General features: G+C 38.9%; 1 protein-coding gene across 1 annotated transcript in view; it reads left to right on the top strand.

The window, feature by feature from the left end:
• The first annotated feature begins 6,505 nt into the window (after positions 1 to 6,505).
• adgrl2 (adhesion G protein-coupled receptor L2) overlaps positions 6,506 to 16,897 on the top strand; it is a 324,023-nt gene continuing 313,631 nt past the window's right edge. The window contains exon 1 of the mRNA XM_062978110.1: positions 6,506 to 6,525. The gene's annotated coding sequence lies outside the window, so the exon portion shown is untranslated. The remainder of the gene's footprint in view (positions 6,526 to 16,897) is intronic.

The raw sequence follows: 16,897 nt of genomic DNA, 5'->3' as shown, positions 1-16,897 counted from the left end.
TTCTGGCCCCACCCTCTGCCCTGCTCTGTCCCTCCCAGGCCCACCCCAGCCCCCAGCCCTGCCTCCACCCTGCCCTGCCCTCCCTCCAGGCCTGGCCCTCAATGCGGCCCCAGATGGTGGAGGTTATTATACTCAATATGCTCTTCTGTTTTGACCTCACTGAATTAATCCTTTTGCTGTGTTGGAAAAAACGTTTGCAGTGTTAAAGGACCAATACAGGATGCATAAGTTCAATGTGATCTGCTGTCACATGATGAGACAAACAAAGTACAAGAACTGGAAGTACAAATGAGAAGGCTAGGAGATGTGGAGATTAACACTCTGGTTGTTCTTTCCAAAGGAGGCACAATTACAGGGCCACCCTATATTAAGTGAAAGGAAAAGAATGGCCCAGAGTATAGAAGTCATGAAACAAGACCAAATAGTGAGATGAATTGTCTTTGTTTTACTGAGTGCAAGGGATATGGAGAAGTTTTCATGGTTACAGTATGGGCCCCATATTCATAAAGCCATTACTCCAGGTGAATCCAGGAACACATCCCCTGAAATGCAAAAGCAACTGCAGGTCTTGACTTGAATGACTGTAGGGTACTTGTTTGTTCTCTACTGACCTTCAGCTGGAAGCCAAGGACATTTCTATTCAAACAGGCCTTTGACAATATAAGCTGATTTATACATTGATTTGCCATTATTAATATGATGCAGCGTGTTTAACTGGTAGTTCTCTCCCCCCATTTTATTGATTTTAATGATGCAGTTTGTTGTTTTGTGTTGTTCAATGCCTAAAGCAGAATTTGGTAAGAATGTAGAATACAAATATACTAATGATATTAGGGAGACTACAATTTAGGCCTTTTCTTTCAAGCAGTGGTAGGAATCTTCTAGCTTTAACCAATGACCCAAGATGAGAGGTCAGTGCCATGGCTTACTTCTCTGCCACCATAGGGTCTGCACAATGTTATCCAGTGGTGCTGTCTTTTAAGAATCTTTTGCACTCTTCTCTGCAAGGAGAGACCCTTCAACCGCCTCCTGTGGAGAATCTGCAAGGCATTTTGTAGACAAAATCACATGGATCTATTCTAACTTGGGTGCTGTAGTTGATATAAGTCCAGCAGATATAACTTTTGATGGTGTTAGTCTTCTTTTTATTGGAAATGTTCTAATTTGTACAGCCTGAGGATATGGATAAGATCCTTGCAGGAAAGAAAGCATTACATGGTGTTAGACCTATGCTCTTTTGGATCTTAAAAATAGCTAGGGGACTGGCCCAGTGGGTAAGGGTGAATACGTCACTGCAGTAAAGCAGCTTTCCATCCTACCTAAAAGAGGCTATAGTAAGGCTGTTGCCGAAAACCCTGCCTGAACACCATTCATCCTGTGCTGGATGTAGTTATGTGGACAGTCTGACAGCCAAAACCTGTTGTTACAGGACTGGGTCAGGACTTAGTATCGCAAAGATTGGTCTCCCTTCGATAAACAGAAGATAATTAGAATAGCAATAAAATGTTAATGAAAGGATAGCACTTTCCACTGCATCTGAAGACAGAAGATGAATTTAGAGGACATACATTGCACATAAATACATATATAGGACACAAAGGATTGTCATCCAACACTCTATAGCCATGTTCCAGAATCATCTACCAAAGGGAGCTCCTTCATTCTGTAGTATTCTTGTTATGACAGAAGTCATGAAAACCTGAACACAGGAATGTATGTGGAATTTATCAAGTAAGTAAAACAGTGCCTGCTCCCTAATCCTATCTACCTCATATCAGTGATATGTAATTGTATCTTCCCATGTAATTTCTTCCTTCTAGAAGCATCTGTGGGGCTTTCTGATTTAGAATGGGCAAATTATTTGAAGGAAAGGAGCATTGCAATCTAGGGAGATAGAGGCAGCAAAGTTTGGATTGAGCTATGAGCTATTATCTAATTTGAAAAGGGTCGTTTGGGACATCATTCTAATTTCAACCATTTCCCACTTACTGTACAAAGCAAAGGTCAAGTCTACATGTGCCTATTCAGAAGGAAAGCAATTTTTTCTCAGGATCCAAACCAGAGCTCAGTTCTGTTCATGTTTATTCATGTTGCAACTTTCATAATCATACTGAGTACTCCACACAATACAAATCAATTATTAATAGCTATTACAACATAATTATTATTCCACAGGTTTTATTATTCTAGCAAGTCATGACAATATGACCTAAGTATTGTCAAAGTTACTAGCAGAAAAAAGATGTACTATGTTAAAAAGGGGGGGAGGATTCAATACCCCAAATAATCACAACACTACTAATAAAGGAATAACAGTATACCCAAGTCTTAAGTACTTCTCAGAATAAATCCCTTCTATTCATTCTTAGAGCTGCAAAATTTGGTCTGCTAATGTCTATACAAAAAAGGATAAAAATACCACTACTGCTATTCTTATGTGTTAATCTTCATGTGTGAAACATAAACACCTTATTTACTTTATGTTCAATTGCTTGTATCCCCCCTTCAATTCATACATTTCCCCTATGTTGAAAATGCCACACATTCTCATCATCAGACCCTGTGTGTATTTTGTCATTGTCTGAATGATCACATTGTCTGCTTTTTGAATTGCACTCCTGCTGTTGGTTCGCTGCCCCTAATTATTTTTGTTTTAGCGTTTGTCCCTGATTTCTCAGGCAGGGAGTTGAAAGAGGCCGTGTCATCCTCTGAGAGGTGTCTAATCAAGGGATGAGTAATCAAACAAAAAGCTTTTTGGGGAGGGGTGGAAATGGAACAAATGATATTGTCTAGCTGGTTATTATGTTTTCTTTTCTCAGCGCTTAAATAGAGTTCCTGCAAAAACCAGAGGAACTGCCCATTAGCTTGAAGGGTTGGGCTGCTGAATAAGTGGATAGATGCCTTGTAAAGAAGGAGTGGTAAAGGAAACAGCCTTTAAAAAAATCAGTGAATAAGAAATGCATTTAAAGTCCACATACTTATCATTGGCCATTGTCTACATGTCACCCAGGTGCCAAACTCTCTGGAAATATTTACGGGGTGGCTCCATGTGTGTCTACATGCCCATGCACTTATGTATGCACACATTTGGAGCAACAGCAAGGGGGGACATGATATGCCATCGGCTCCTCTGAGGTGCCGCAACATGTATCGGGGCTTGGCTATAAATTTCATGGCACGGCTGTGGTGCACAGAGAAATGAGTGAGGAAATATCTGATTAAAGTGTGCATTGCTGCTGAGGCAACCGTATGTTGCCATAGCAATCGAGATGAAATGTGCAAGGAGTGAGATAATTAAATCTAACCCCTTTAGAAGTTTTTGACAGTCTATGTACTACCAATAAGAAAAAAAGTTATCTCCAGTATTAAAGATAAAACCCATTCCTGGTGGAAATACTTCTCCTCGTGGATATTTTGTTGTTCCCTTTGCTAAATACATTGCTCCAGGTGCCTTATTTAAATTTTCCTTTTAATAATCGGATACAGGTTTGACCTTGGCTTGTAGCTGCCAAGAGACTGAGCTGGTTTGTTCTTCCATGGGAACTGCAACACAAAATATCCAGCGCTTTCCACCCTTCTCTCCTTGTAATGCCGTAAAACCAGACTGTCACATCTTAGATTATGATTCAATAATATCTAGAACGTGCTGCCCTCTTCAGGAACTGGTGATTAAAAAAGAAACTTTTAAACTTGTTTATTGATTCAAGGAAATGCAACGAGTTAATATGACCTTCCACAATCCACTGAGCTCCTAGCATGCAACTATACTGGCAGCAAGCTAGAGGAGAATGGTCAGGACAAAGCATTAACAGAAGCAGCTACACAATGAATGTAACATTAAAGGCTATTGTTGGGAAACTCTAACTCCAGATGTCATCACAGGGCTGAACTAGTAATTACAGAAAATAATTGGCAGCCTCATGAGGCGTTTATACATCACAAATTCTATAGATGTCAGCTGGCCAAAACACTAGAGGAGTTTGTATCGCAGACTTTCACAAAAGAAAGTCAGACTAGTTCACTATTAGAAATCCCTTAAAATTCAGCAGGGCATTTAATTTAATCACACACTTGGTTTTAAAAAAATAAAACAATGCCCTGTGTTGCCAGGGCAATGTGGTTACTGCTTTGTGTGGCCATTTCACCTGCCAAATCAGTAAAAGTGGACTTCATAGGATGGGTAGGTGATACCGATGTAACATGCCCCAGCATTGGAGGAGGTAGTTAAAATACTGATGTAGAAGATCAAAGGACTTTCCCCATCAAATGTTATTAGTAGATGCTAATAGCACACGTTGAGGTGGATGCTGTAATCATGCCATTACAGGTAATGTGACAACAACATGTTTTCTTTATTTGGAATGGATGTACCCAGGCTGTTGGTTAACTAAGTTTATTGTTATTTGTTCAATTGCTTCCGACTCTTTGTGACCTCCTGGACCAGCCCATGCCAGAGCTCCCTGTTGGCCATCACCACCCCCAACTCCTTCAAGGTCAAGCCAGTCACTTCAAGGATACCATCCATTTCTCTTGCCCTTGGTTGACCACTCTTCCTTTTTCCTTCCATTTTCCCCAGCATCATTATCTTCTCCAAGCTTTCCTGTCTTCTCATTATGTGGCCAAAGTACTTAATCTTTGCCTCTAACATCCTTCCCTCCAGTGAGCAGTCGGGCATTATTTCCTGGAATATGGACTGGTTGGATCTTCTTGCGGTCCAAGGCACTTTCAGAATTTTCTTCCAACACCACAGTTCAAATGTGTCTATCTTCCTTCTCTTAGCTTTCCTTGTGGTCCAGCTCTTGCATCCATAGGTCAGTATGGGGAATACTATACGGACCTTTGTTGCCAGTGTGATTGATTTTATACACAAAACAAAATGAGGAACATAAGAAACGGCCTCATTCTAGATGAGATTATTTGTCCATCTAACACACTTCTTCCTAAACTGTGGGTCCTAACCCCAAATGGGGTCCTCTTGGGGTCATAAAATTGGCAACAGTAAAAGGTTTCTGAATGCCACCCATTTACACAAATCTATTAGTAACAAATGTTCAGTGTAACATTTGGAAGTTCTCATAGCAAGCTTCAAAATGTTATTCTGGCCAGTTTAAATACAAATGTTTGAAAGGTTTACAAAGTTAGATTAAATGTGGACTCAGGCTGATGCAAAAACCAATCTTATTTGATTTAACCTTAAGGTAGATTTGTGTCACTATATTTTCTCTCCTTCTCATCCTCACAAACTAAACAAGATTTTCCAGTTATCTCATGAGGTGACACAATATACTTCCTAAACTTGTGAATGATTCAACAAAAATCCTCATTGCAATCCAGACAGTGCCTGGAAACATATGTACCCACCCTTACTGAAGAATGACACACCAGCAGAAGTACAAAAATGTGCATTCCAAATTTAGCAGAGACAGCAGAATATCTCCTCTTAGTTGGTTCAGGAGGGACATGGAACCATGCAAATGTTGCCTGCAGTGCCAAGAAGACAAACAGGTAAAGTAAACACATCAAATTAATAGAGCCAGGCTTGAGTACTGCAACTCTGGAGACCATAGTTTGAATCCTGGTCATCCATAGAAACCTGCCTCAGGCAAGTCACAATTCTCAGTTCCAGAAGATGTAGAAGGCAAACTCCCTTTGGACAGATCTTGCCAAGAAAACCCTGTTATACGTTTGCCGAACAATAATTCAAGGCAAACAAGTCAAACAATACTTCAAGGCATGCAACAACAACATAGCTCACAATGTGGGGCATGTTACAGGCATCAATTTTCTGTGTATGGAAAATTGCTACCTGTGATATGTAATTCATGTGTTCAGTTAGATCTATCGGGGACAGAAGATCTAGAACTCTTTGGTAGAGAAAGATAAAGATATTGTAAAACTACAATTAACATAATTCCATAAAATTGAGCCATGGCAATTAAAGTGGTGTCAAACTACATTAATTTTGCAGTGTAGATGCACCCTAGGACTCTGGGAGATAGAGACTGGAATCTGTATTCTAGTGATGGAAAACCACTTACTGATCTTTGCCAAGCCACACTCTCATAGTTTAGATAAAGGCAATGGCAATTTTTCTCTGATTAAATGTTCCCAAGAAAGCCCTATGATAATGGTTGCCATGAAGTGGAATCAGCTTGGAGGCAATTAACAAAAATATCCTCCAAAAATATGATTAGCAACATGATTCTGGTATGAATATCTGATTTGCCTTTGCTACCTTGTCCATAGCAACATCTACAGATTTGGAAAGCTTATCTACTAACAGCTCACTGATTATTCATTCCCCTTAGAATTTGGCCAGTGTTGGCTTGACTGATGTGACTTTTCTGACATACACAAACATTTCTATTTTGTATTTTTAGTCATTGATTTGTTTCATTTTTGTGTGGCTGCTGACTCTGTTTGGGAGTAAGACTCCCCATAGATCAGAGCATAATAACTCATAACATTTCTTTGCTTTCCAGGGTATTTTTGGCAGAATGATACATTTTATCTTGCCCAGGAATGGTAAGCAGAAAAATATTTTCTATATCTAACTCCAATATGTAAAATGAAAAGCAGGCAAATTGTCATTTTAAAATAATGAAAATTTTCTTAAAAATAAACATATACCTTGATAAATGTATAATTCACATAGCAATACGTGCCTGAATATTTAAACCTTGTAAAGCAATCTTTAAAATTCCCAGAAATTTTTGTCTAGTATCTTTGGTTGTCATTTCTAAAGAAACATAAAGATTTATCTCCACTGTTGGAAATGCTTTGGAAACCTGGGGTGTTCACCAGTGTTGTTTTCCTGCATAATTTATTGTAATATATACATACCAACACACATAAATATAGTTTACGTTCTATCAGTAGAGAGAGGAATTGGATCTCTCCCTTACACTGAGAGAGGGTTAAGCCTATATAATGTTTTACTGTGTTGAACTGTATAAAAATTTATCCTCATTTATTTCCCACCAGGGTTTTGCTGCATATGTGAATTTAAAATGCTATACTTTCTGAATATAGACAGAATATCTCCAGCAAGAAGCACTTGTTCCCATGTTGTTACAAACAACAACATCCAGATAGTTTTATTTCTTTTTCTAAGATTGTGGAAAAGCAATATTTATTCTACCCTTTGATCATAACATCTTTGCAATCAAATAAAATGAAAAATTCATCATATTGTACATGTAAAAGGTCATTCTAAAATGAGACTTTATAGAAAAGTAACTTGAGTAAAGTAAAGGGCAGATATGTCCAGCAGTTCTTGGAGTAGGCTTCTATCTTGCCCTTTGCATCCTACACTCTCTTCCCATTCCTCAAATATTTGGTTGGAAATCAACACAAAGGCATCATGCAATTAAACTATTTTAAAAACGGGAGGAAATACGGCTGAGAAAAAAAAGGTTTTCCCAGTAGCTTATTCTCAGTGTTGCAACTGAAATCTCTCCTATCTAATCTCAGAAGGAACTCAGAGTCTGCTTTTTTGAAATGGCAATTATTCAAGAACTTTAATGGAAAGAAGAATAAAAACAATGAAGTGTTTAAGAATAGTGCCAAGCTTTTCCCTCTTTCCTTTTTTAAAAAAAATCCTCTGCCTTTGATACAAAAGCAGAGGAGTTCCCATATTTTTAAAAGCCCTAAAACAAGAAAAAATGGTTCAAATTAAACATTAAAATTTGACCTTCTGTTTCCAAGAGCGGGTATATAGTCTTTGGAATTATACATATAGAGAGAAGGGGAGGGAAGGAGAAAAAAAAAGAACTTAATAAAAACAAGGGTTAGATATTCTGAAGACAATGAGATATTATCTGATTCAAGAGCATGTTGTATTGAAACAAGTAATGTTGATTATTTATTTATTCATTTTTGCAGTACTGTGAGACATAGTACATGGGTAGTCGACCTACTGTTATAATGCCTGCATGATCTTCCATCCTCCATTAAAAAGAGAAAGAGTGAGACCATAGTTCAATGGTAGAGCACATGCTTTGCATATAGAATGTGCTAAATTCAAATCTGTCACATCTAGGTAGCACTAGGCAAAAAACCCATTTCAATCATTAGAGAGAGACACTGTCATTCAGTGTTGCCTTGGTGAGATGAGCCAATGGACTGGCTCAGTATTAGTATTAGTATTATATATCTGCTAACACCCTATTAGATTCCTTTGTAGATATCTTGATTTGCATTGTTTATGATTTGAAATATTACTCCCATCTTTCCAGCCAAGGTTGCCAGCAAGGCAGATAAGAACAGCAAAAGATAACAATATAATCATATTGATTCTTGCTGCCATATCTTCAGCCTTGCTTGCTCTTTAATCAGATCATGAAAAAGTTACTTTTTGGAGACTTAAACTCTCATAACCTCCCCGCTAACAATGGTGAGTGATCATACTGTCTGAGTGACCCTGAGAGTTATAGTCCAAAATTAAAAGCCCATCAGAAACATCTGCTGATGGAGGCATTTTTTAGATCCTTCAATGTGACTATAGGGTGTTCTTGGACCGTATGTCCTTCATTTCTATAGGGTTTGATATTATCCAAATGTCCTAGGAATGTGTTCCCCATAGATATGAAGTTGGTACTGTATTTTCATTTTATCCCACAAAGTTTTGTATAGAGCAAGTAAATCTCATTCGAAAATCAAATTTAACTTCTTAAAACAACTTCTTGCCCTACTACTTCACCATAAGGACTCCTATAGAACAGGACATATGTGCTAGGAATTTGCTGGAGACTTCAGTATTTTTTGCTGTCCTTCATTGTTTGGAAGCATTAAGTGGTCCAACAGGCGGCAGCTAGATTCCTTACTGGGGAGGCATACAGGAATCATGCAACCCCCTGTTACGTCAGCTTCACTGGCTGCCAGTCTGCTACCAAGCATAATTCAAAGTGCTGGCTTTAGCCTATAAAGCCCTAAATGGTTCCAGCCCAGCTTACCTGTCCAAACGTATCTCCCTCTATGATCCACCACAGAGGTTAAGATGTTATGGGAGACCCTGCTCTCAGTCCCACCTTCTTGCAGATACGGTTTGTGGATATCATTTGTGGATATATACATATAGGTTAAGTATTCTTGTTCAAAATTCCTAGGAGCAGTAGGGTTTGTGATTAGGAAAAAATGGATTTTGAAATACCTATATTCACATATATTTACATAATGAGATATCTTGGAGATGGGACATGAAGTTCATTTATGTTTCATATATTCCATATACACAGCCTGAAGGTAATTTTATGCAACATTTTAAATAATTTTGTGCATGAAATAAAGTTTATGTAGAACGAACCATCAAAAGCAAAGGGGTCATTATCACACCAAAGCATTTTTAATTTTTGAGTGTATTAGAATAGGAGTGTATTAGAATGTATTAGAATAGTGTATTAGAATAGGTAAAAGATGCTCACCTTGTACTAATCTGAAAGAAGGGACATATAGCTCTAGAGAAGGTTTCATTTGTACAAGAAATCACATGGTTCACACATCTATATATATAAAAAAGTGATGGCATCACGGCAATTCACAAAAGTACAGGCCCCCCAACCTCAAAATTTGACAACACAACCCATCATCCACGCCTCAAGGTTGATACAACAAAAAGAAAAGAAAAATAAAGTCCTAATTAGAGGGAGAGCAATAATTTTTTTTATCCAATTGCTGCCAGTTTAGAGGGCTAATCTCTGCCCACTTGGTTTGCCTAGCAACCAAGGGACAGCCAGGTTTCAGTTAGGGGACAGGCAGATTTAGGCCTCACTTAGACTTCTTCCACAGATTATCTAATTTGCACTGGATTATATGGCAGTGTAGACTCAAGCCCCTTCAACACAGCTATATAACCCATTTATAATCTTATATTATCTGCTTTGCACTGGATTATCTTGACTCCACACTGCCATATAATCCACTTCAGTGTGCATTTTATACAGCTGTGAAGAAGGGGCCTCATATAATCCAGTTCTAAGCAGATAATTTAAGATTATCAATATACAGTAGAGTCTCACTTATCCAACGTAAACAGGCTGGCAGGATAAGTGAATATGTTGGATAATAAGAAGGGATTCAGGAAAAGCCAATTAAACATCAAATTAGGTAATCGTTATACAAATTAAGCACCAAAACATCATATTATACAACAAATTTGACAGAAAAAGTAGTTCCATGCGCAGTAATGCTATGTAGTATTTACAGTAGAGTCTCACTTATCCAACACTCGCTTATCCAACGTTCTGGATTATCCAACGCATTTTTGTAGTCAATGTTTTCAATATATCGTGATATTTTGGTGCTAAATTCATAAATACAGTAATTACTATATAGCATTGCTGTGTACTGAACTACTTTTTCTGACAAATTTGTTGTCTAACATGATGTTTTAGTGCTTAATTTGTAAAATCATAACTTAATTTGATGTTTAATAGGGTTATCCTTAATTCCTCATTATCCAACATATTCGCTTATCCAACGTTCTGCCGGCCCGTTTATGTTGGATAAGTGAGACTCTACTGTACTGTATTTACAAATTTACCACTAAAATATCACAATGAATTTAAAACACTGACTACAAAAACATTGATTATGAAAAGGCAGACTGCGTTGGATAATCCAGAACATTGTATAAGCGAATGTTGGATAAGTGAGATTCTTCTTTAATATGAAATAATTACTGGGATAGAATAATGCAGAACAATGTAATCTCTAAAACCAGGACAGTAAATAAACAGGAGAATTCCACACAGGAAACAATCGGGGCCAGCTAACACCTCCCAACAAAGTATTCCCATCATCAAAGTCTGGCAAATCCTGTTTTCTCAGGGCCACAGACAGTAGAAGCACATAAAATATCGCAAACAACACCACTCTGAAAACAAGGGAATTCCAGACAGGAAACAATCAGGGCCAGCTAACACCTCCCAACAAAGTATTCCCATCATCAAAGTCTGGAAAATCCTCTGTTTTCTCAGGGCCACAGACAGTAGAAGCACATAAAATATCGCAAACAACACCACTCTGAAAACAAGGGAATTCCAGACAGGAAACAATCAGGGCCAGCTAACACCTCCCAACAAAGTATTCCCATCATCAAAGTCTGGAAAATCCTCTGTTTTCTCAGGGCCACAGACAGTAGAAGCACATAAAATATCGCAAACAACACCACTCTGAAAACAAGGGAATTCCAGACAGGAAACAATCAGGGCCAGCTAACACCTCCCAACAAAAAATTCACTCAGGGAGGAAACAGCCAGGCTTTAAAGCTGCAAGGCCATTACATCCTAATCATTTTTCCTAATTGCAGCATTCATACTTGCCTCCAACAAACAAAAAAAACCAATCAGAAATATTGTATATTCACAACCTTTAGGAAATAATATCCCCTGATGGCGCAGCGTGTTAAACCGCTGAGCTGCTGAACTTCTGGACCGAAAGGCCACAGGTTTGAATTGGGGGAGCGGAGAGAGCCCCCACTGTTAGCCCCAGCTTCTGCCAACCCAGAAGTTCGAAAACATGCAAATGTGAGTGCATCAATAGGTACTGCTCCGGCGGGAAGGTAACGCCGCTCCATGTAGTCATCCCACATGACCTTGGAGGAGTCTACGGACAACGCCGGCTCTTCGGCTTAGAAATGGAGATGAGCACCAACCTCCAGAGTCAGACACGACTGGACTTAATGTCTGGGGAAAACCTTTACCCTTTACCTTAACTACCACCAATTCCTCAATACTTTATTTCCCATACCACCAGACTTCGCCACAGCAACGCGTGGCCGGGCACAGCTAGTTTTACATATATAGAAACATTTTGGTCTCACATTCTTAATATAGCAAGGGTATTGGATGTGGTGGGAGATAAAAGGAAAGAATTATTAGCTTTAAGTGCCAGATTTAACTGTGCCATGGCTGGAAACAAAATCATGTATAACAATGAGCTGTTTCATGACAGGGATTTCCAATGAAGTGAAAGGAGTGGTAAAATCAGGTCAGTAAGACTATTGCAAAGCGAAGGTGTCACTTCAGCATTATTTCAAGAAGACTATAACTTAATAGCATATGAATCAGCAAAGATATTCACCCAATGCTACACTCGCATACACAGAAATTCCAAAATGAAAGATTTATAGTGGATAGAGAAGGCCAACACTTATATCTGATCATTTCCAACAATGACTTCTCTTAGAAGAATCAGTAGGTTACATACAACATTCAACACCTTAGCTTAAGAGTATTCTCAGTCCTTTTCTTCCTTGTGCAGCTCTCTGGAATTTGAGAGTGTGGTGCAGGCTGCTTCTATCAGTGCAATAATAGCATTGGATCCTAGCCATAGAACTGGAGGATATCTTAGAAGTATCATCTTATTCAATTCTCTATTTATTGCAGGATTTACAATTCATGTATCTTTTAAAAAATGACCACCCTGCCTTCTAATAATGCAAAATTCTTTAAAAACAGTCTTGGAGACAGTGATCATGAAAAAAATACTAGTTAACCATTTCCCTTTCAATTTTCTGTCACCTATGTGTCCATGAGTGGCTGATGCATAAAAAATGTCATTTGTATAGTTGTTATTACAGTCTATGAAATATTCAGTGATACAAAAATGGAGCACCCAAAAAGCAGTGAAACTAAAAAAAGATCTGCATCATAATTAATTGAGTCGCTGTGTGTAGGACCTGACAGTTTCTTCCTAATTGAAGGGCCTTGGCCCTAATATCTTGTGCCGTATCCATCTCAGAACAGATAACTCCTCAGTCCCCACTATGCTTTTGACCTTTTCTTTCCACATCCCACAGCCTTCCATGGAAGCAATAATGCATATGTGATGCCTCATGGGCCTTGTAGTCCCGCTCCTAATGTCACTGTGGCAGATGAGGATGAAAACATGGGGTTTTCTCCGGATCAACAACAGCCGGAATCTTTCCAGATGCCTGATGTTGATGTTCTCGCCCCAGAGCCAATTAAGACAGACCTTGAACAGCTCTCACCTCCCTTCGCTAGGAGACAGTCTTTTGCTGCAGACAGGGGAGTGAAAGAGCGGGTTCGCAGGAGCTTGAGAATTGCAGCCAAACAAGACACTGATTAGCCATGTTTCCCCTGGGAAAATCCAGGGAGTCTCACATCTGGAGAAAGCTGGGTTTTGTTTCCCGTTCTCTAGGGAAAGAGAACGCTGCACACCTGCTTGGCGGGAAAACGAGACCCAGATATAGGTGCCTGGCACGGTTGGTCCGGTGCGGAGTCAACAGAGCAGCTTCAGGAGTGAAATCGCATTCCAGCCTTGTGTGGACTTCGCAAAGTCCGCAATTCCAGTTTCCTTGCCTTGCTTTCCAAGTATTCAAGAATTGCCTCGCTTTGCTCCTAGCCACGGACCTTGCTTCAAGAATCAAGTCTTGCCTCGTACCTTGTTGTGGACTTTTACCTTGGACCCTGAAATACCCTGGACGTTTCCCCACACTATTGCTTGGCAATAGTGTGTGTTTCGGTTTGGGATTTAACTTTGAACTCTAATATCATTTATTGGACAAACTATTTCTGGACTATAGTTGACCTCATTTGAAAGGTCTGCTTCTGGACTATGTTTTCTACTTGCTTTTTATTATTCTTATATATTTCCTTAATAAAAATATTAGATAGTTTATTGACCTCCGTGTATGGTTCTTGGTTCTCCGCTGCCTTGAGTGTGACAGCATATGAGGTATGCCTTCCCAAAACACTACTTCATATTTTAAGATATGGGGTATTATTAAAAAGATTGGGTGTGATTATATGGAGGTTGCCTTTCCCATACTACACAACAATTAACCCATTGGACAAAGGCTCCCACACCCAGTTATCTTTCAATTAAACACCTCTTGGATTAGAACATTCTTATGAACAGCATACTAGCTGACCCAGATCATCTTCTGTTATTTCTGGACACCCTTATTTCAACATCCTGCTTTGACTCCTTGGTAATGCAGTTGACTGGGAGTATAGATTATGACAGGTCTATGTCCCAGATGATCTAAACCAGTAAGAGTGTCCTCCTCCCATGCGTTGTTACTGTCATATTTCATGCATTCCAAGTTAAGCCAGGGAAACAGAAAAACTGGCTCTGTAAGCAGTATTGATTTAAACAAAGGAAGGTGTGTCTACACGAAGAAGCTCATTCCAGAGCAGGAGAAGGAAGCAGGGTTGAGCTTGTAATTTCTTTTATTGTGCTTTATAAATCCTGGAACAAACATTCAGTATTGTCATGGTTTTGACCTCAGTACCATTCCTTCATTCTCATCATCATTTGCTATTTGCTAAATATTTAGCTACTGGTAAACACTACGCAAACAAAGTAGGTTTGAATTCTAAATATGAATAGGAAAGAATTTATGAAAATATATCTCTTCAAAATGTTCAAAAGAACTTGTTTTTCACATCTCAAGAAACTATGACAAGAACAAAGCTGGACTGTCAAGAATCTTTTCTGCTCTGGACCTATTCTGTGTATATAACACCTTTGGCCTAACCAGACATACTTGTGCAGAAGACATTGTAATTAGGGAGTAATTCAGGACAAAATAGATGTATGCAAAAACAGGTTTTTCTACACAGAAAATATTACTTCTGCACAAAAAAAATATGCATCTTTTTTACAAAATAAGTCTTGAATAGCAATAGGCTTTGAAAATGTGTTCCTTCATTGACACTTTTTGCTTGCTTTATAAAGGAACGGCATCCCTAATTCTGAAAGTCAAAATGCATGGTGGAACTCCCTGCCTAAATCCAATCCCAAATAGAGTAGACCCATTTAGTTGCTGAATTATATGACATATTATCTCATTGATTCAACGGGTCTATTCTAGTTTGGACTACCAGTTTGATTTATAATATGTTACAAGGAAAACATTTTTAGATTATTTCATTTATATCTCAATCTCTCTTCAAAAAACATGAGACTAGGAATGTGAATGTGATTTCTACTGTGAGATAAAACATACAGAGTTCTTCTAATATTCAGACATCTTAAGGTATTCTGCACAGAAATGTGTGTGGGTTTTTTCTACACAAAAGCATCTTTTTGTGCAGAAAATCTGCTTCCTTTCAGAAATTGTTTTATGTGCAGAAAAAAACAAGAAAAGTTTACATAGAAAAATTATATTTCCTAGTAATACTTTGGGGTATTCAAATGTGGGCAGTAAACCATACAAAGGGAATTATTCTTGTCAATGGGGTGTCTCATTGTTGGGAAAGCCAACAGCTAATGATTGCTAGTCTTTTCACCTCTACTCAAGGCAACATGCATTACCTCCCTTTTATTTTTGGAGCAATCCTGTTTAAACCAAGAATGAGTGATTAGCACAAGGATATACAGTAAAGCTCTGTGAGGATTTTATCTGTAATGCCCTGGATCTAGGTTGATGTGATGTGGATCAGCCTGTGAACAGCATGATTTTCAATCATGGTTCTGATATGCCTGTGATGACTCATGGGCCATGTAGTCCCGTTCCTAGTACTATTGTGGCAGATGAAGAGGAAAACTTGGGTTTTCCACCGTTTCAGCCAGAATTGGAGCCCTTGCACCTGCAAGATGTTTGGCCACAAGAAGTCAGCCAAACAAGCCTTGAGCAGAAATCTCCCCCATTTTCTCGCCGGGATTATTATAATCAAGATAGAAGCGCTCGGGAGGCGACTCGCAGAAGCGCCAGGATAGCTGCCAGGCAATTAGCTGATTAAGTCTGTTTCCCTTGGGAAACTCTAGGGAGTCATGCATCTGGACACAGTATAGGTTTCGTTTCTTGTTCCCCAGGGAAAGTGTTCCTTGGCGGGAAAACAAGATCCTATATAGGTGTTTGCCCGCAAAGAAATCCTTGCGGAGTCAATTCGTCAGCTGGAGGAGTGAGATCGTGTGTAGACTTCGTACTCCAGTTTCCTGTTCCCCAGACCAAGTTTCCAGCCTTGCCTTGTCCCGCGTTTGCCCACGGATCAAGTTTCCAGCCTTGCCTTGTCCCGCGTTTGCCTCGGATATTGTTTACTCTTGTTGCCTTGTTTCAAGTCTTGTTCTAGCCAAGTATCAAGTTTGCTTTCCAGTCTGATTGTCAAGTTCCATGGACCTAAGGACCTTGTCATTTCCCCACACTTTGCTTGGCAAAGTGTGTGTTTCGGTTATTGGATTATAACTTTGGACTCTAATATCACATATTGGACATTATTTCTCTGGACTATATTTGACCTTTCCTGAAAGGTCTACTTCTGAACTATTTTCCACACTTGTTTTTATTGACTTTATATATTTCCTTAATAAAGATATTAGTTAGATTCTGGTCTCTGCGCATGGTTATTGGTGTTCTGCAGCCTGGGTCCTGACAATGCCTGATGTATCTGTGTAAAACCATCCTATAACACTGATTTGAGGGTGCATGTTTACAGGAAATATCAAGCAGGCCCTTTACAAAGGGATGAATCACACATCATTTTAAAAGATTATTCCCAAATTTGGGTGAATGAGACCTTATTCTTTCTGTCTTTGTTTGGTCTCACAATCTGTGAAGAAAATAGTTTGGGAAGAGGGATAAAAATAATTTAGCTTACTTTCTGTACTCCTGATCTTCCATGCAATTGACCTTCTTTACCCTTATATTTACTTCTGCAAACCAGTTTTGGAATAGGGTTTCAAAACGCACACACACTAGGAAGTTTTCACAGGAGAAAAGTTAAATGGCTTTTTCCAGAGTCTCATTTCCTCAGTCTTCAAAGCAGCCACATGGAGCTACTAATTAGTTTTTGTTAAAACACACAAACATGCACATACATAAACTATCTTAATTACAGATCTCCCAGTCCCAGCAAGTTTAGTCCTGAGCTGACAAGGCCAAAAAGATGACAATTATTTGTATGTGGCAGATTCAGGAGTGGAAGGACCA

Source organism: Anolis carolinensis, chromosome 4 (genome assembly GCF_035594765.1).
Source record: "Anolis carolinensis isolate JA03-04 chromosome 4, rAnoCar3.1.pri, whole genome shotgun sequence".
In the NCBI taxonomy this organism is placed as follows: Eukaryota; Metazoa; Chordata; class Lepidosauria; order Squamata; family Dactyloidae; genus Anolis; species Anolis carolinensis.
This window is presented reverse-complemented; position numbering and strand designations above follow the sequence as displayed.